This window comes from Oxyura jamaicensis, chromosome 8 (genome assembly GCF_011077185.1).
Source record: "Oxyura jamaicensis isolate SHBP4307 breed ruddy duck chromosome 8, BPBGC_Ojam_1.0, whole genome shotgun sequence".
Lineage (NCBI taxonomy): Eukaryota > Metazoa > Chordata > Aves > Anseriformes > Anatidae > Oxyura > Oxyura jamaicensis.
In genome coordinates, this window is record NC_048900.1 from 2,679,994 (window position 1) to 2,683,063 (window position 3,070).

At 61.2% G+C, this 3,070-nt stretch overlaps 1 long non-coding RNA gene across 3 annotated transcripts in view; it reads right to left on the bottom strand.

Moving 5' to 3' along the window:
- LOC118170717 overlaps positions 1 to 3,070 on the bottom strand; it is a 23,121-nt gene that overhangs the window by 18,769 nt on the left and 1,282 nt on the right. For all 3 annotated transcript variants that reach the window (XR_004752848.1, XR_004752850.1, XR_004752849.1), the window contains exons 2-3: positions 814 to 928; positions 378 to 679 (exon numbers count right to left, since the gene is read on the bottom strand). This is a non-coding gene — a long non-coding RNA (uncharacterized LOC118170717). The remainder of the gene's footprint in view (positions 1 to 377; positions 680 to 813; positions 929 to 3,070) is intronic.

Sequence of the window (3,070 nt, forward strand, 5' to 3'; positions counted from 1 at the left end):
GGGGGGGGGGACCCGGGGGAAGGGGGGGGACGCTCGGCAGGCGGGGCCGGCGGTGCCCCCATCCCCGCCCCTCTCTCCCCGCCGGAGAGGGGCGAGGGGCGGCGGGCGCGGCGTGGGCTGGGGGCCCCCGGGAGGGACAGAACCGGCCCCGGTCCCACGGGCCCCCCCCCCCCGCCCCCGCGCTGCACCACCCCCGCCCCCCCCCCCCCCCCAGCCCCGGGCTTCCCCCACCCCCACCCCCAGACCCCCATACACACGCGCACCCACGGGCGGGCACCCCCCCGCAAGGGACGGGGCGTCCGAGCTCCCCCCGCCCGGCAGAGACCCAGACAGAGCGACACATTGCAAAGCGTAGGAAAAGATGGAAAAGGTGCTACCTTGGCAACTAGAGGAGGTTGGGAGCCAGCTGGTGGGCTGGGGGCGGTCGCGCTGCCTGCCTGCCTGCCCGCCGCCGGTACTCTCCTCGACTACGCGTATTCTTAAGCAATAACAACGTAATCCGTATTATCCACCCAAGAATACCCGTCACCGAAGAGAGTCAGAAAGCTGCTGCTGCTGCTGGGAGTGCTGCACCGTGGCAATAAATCCATAACTATAATTCCCCTCTAGCAGAAGGAGAATCCACAAGGGTAGCCGAGCGATCCCGTCCCATATCCAGCGGGCGCGGTGCCTTCCCGTCCTGCGGAGGCAAAGGAGAGGAGCGGGCGTTTAACACACGCGGACAGTTCCTCTGCGCTCCCGCTGCCGTGCTGGGGCGGGCAGGGTCCTGCAGGCAAGGCGAGAGGGAATAAATCAAAGTAAGGTTGAGTTTACCTGGAGGTTGCCCGGTCTCTTCCTCCGCGCTTCTCCGGCATCCTATTCCCTAGCTGTATGCTCCATCAGTTCTCCCTGGGAGCTCGCAAGGGATGTCACAAGCAGCAACAGATTCCTGTAAAAGAGACGCACGGTTAAGCACACAAATATTACAAATCTGTTTGCATAGGTGGGCTCGGAAGAGCTCCGATACGGCAGCAGCCACGCCTGAGAGACTTTTCGTCTGGGCTTTGCGAACGCGTTTTACGAGCCCTGACTCACAGTGACTCGCTGCGCTACCGAGAGAGAGGAGGGCGGGCGGGAAGGAAAGCGACGGAGAGAAAGGAAAGCAGAGCGAGAGGCAGCGAGGGCTCGGCGCTGAGCGGAGGCGCTCCCCCGCCAGGCCCCGCGGGCCGGGGAGCGCCCAGCCCCGAGGCAGCCGCAGCGCACCGCGGCGCCGGGCTGCGAGGCGCGGAGGACCAGGAGGGGGAATAAAAGAAGTTCTCGCCAAACCGCGCCTGCGGCTCTGCCCGTCACCCGGAGCTGCTCCCTTATCAGCAGCGCTCGTACTTGGGGGAGGCGGAAGGGGGAAGCTTTGTCTGATGATCTGCCGCGGCGATAATAAACGTTTATTGTTCGCCAACTAAACAGAAAGGGTCTCTGCAACGTCATGGCACGGCACGCTTCGCCTGGCGATCAGGAACTTCTCCGTCTCATTCCCCCCCAGCTCCTAGCGCTAAGGACAGCTTCCGTGCGAGTGGCGGGGAGGGGGCCAGGAGCCAGCACCGCGCGGTCACAGCTCCCGCACACCGCAGGGGCGCCCCGCGCTCCCCCAGCCAGCAGGGACTGCGCAGCACGCACAGCTCTCACCATCCAGAGCGCTCTGCGACTGACCAGCTTGTTGATTAGATTCCAAATGAAATTAATGCAAGATGCTGGCTTTTACTCCAGATCCCTTCCTCAACACGAGCTCTCGGCTCCCTTGACATATTGCCACTATGCTTCCTCCGAAAAGCTACGAGAAGATAGCATTTGTTTTGTACCACAGGCTCTTGCCTCTTTGAAAGACAGGAGAAAAACAAAGGGAGAAAAAAAAAATGAAAAGAAAAACAAACCACACCACTTTGACAGCCACATTACTTTAAATAAAATTAAAAAAATAATAATAATCCAACTCTCCTCTATTTTAATCTCATTTTAGGTGTAATTTCCTATATTCCTCTAACGCAGGAAGCTTTGAAGTTACATTTTAAATGGCAGATAGAAAGTAAATAACAAACACTGTAATTTTTCCCCGCTGTGAAATTGAAGGCTGTAACCCCATTAGCCGCCGTTAGAACTGAAATAACTGATGCCGTGGGTTGCCTTCAACTTGAACAAAAGCCGTTTGGAAAAGTAAAACGCACCGAGTCGTGGCGAAAACACGCTACGTGGTACACCTAGACTGGTATTCTCCGAAATTTGGAGGCGCTCCACAAATGCATCGAGAATCAGGCAGAAATCCAAACTCCGCGTTTTTTAAAGCAAAATAAATAAATAATAACAAAAAATAAAGAGTGCGATTCCCGCAGCAAAGAAAACCCGCGCAGCTCCATCCTTACCCTAGCCCCGTCCCTCCGACGCTGCCCTTCCCCTCCCTAAAAACTCCCCCCCCCCCCCCCCCCCCCCCGGCTCCTCCGCCAATTCGGCGCCTTCCGAAACTTCCCCGCGCCCCTGCCCGGCCCCGGCCCGGCTCGGCTGCCGCGGGCCTTCAGCACCGGGCACCGGACAGCTCCGCACCGGCGCCCAGCCCCGCCGCAGCCCCGCCGCCGCCGCCCCGCTTGCCCCCGGCCCCCCGCGCAGCGCCCACCTCGCACCTCCGCCGCCGCATGCGGGCAGCGCCGGTGGCGGCGCAGCCTCGGCGTTAAATACCTTTGTTCGCCGGCTCCCGAAAGCCATGTTTTATTCGGCGCTGCCGCCCCGCTCCCCCGCCGAAAGAGCCCCCCGAGCCGGAGACCCGGCCCCGGGGAGGCCGGGGAAGGGCCCCCGGGGGCGCCTGCAGCGGCTGTGCCGTGCCCGGGGAGGGGGGGACGGAAGGGAGGGGAACGGGTGGAGGGGATGAAACAATTAAGCTATCAGGAGCGGAGCTCCGAGCAGAGCTCGGGTTTGCCACGAAAAGCAAATTTCAGAGGGGGGGATATCGATCCTAGAGCCCATCCGTCAATAGAGAGGCGCGGTGTCTCTCCGTGCGAGAAACTGTTCGGAATTAGGGGGCTCGCGGGTGGGAGGGGGGCGAAGG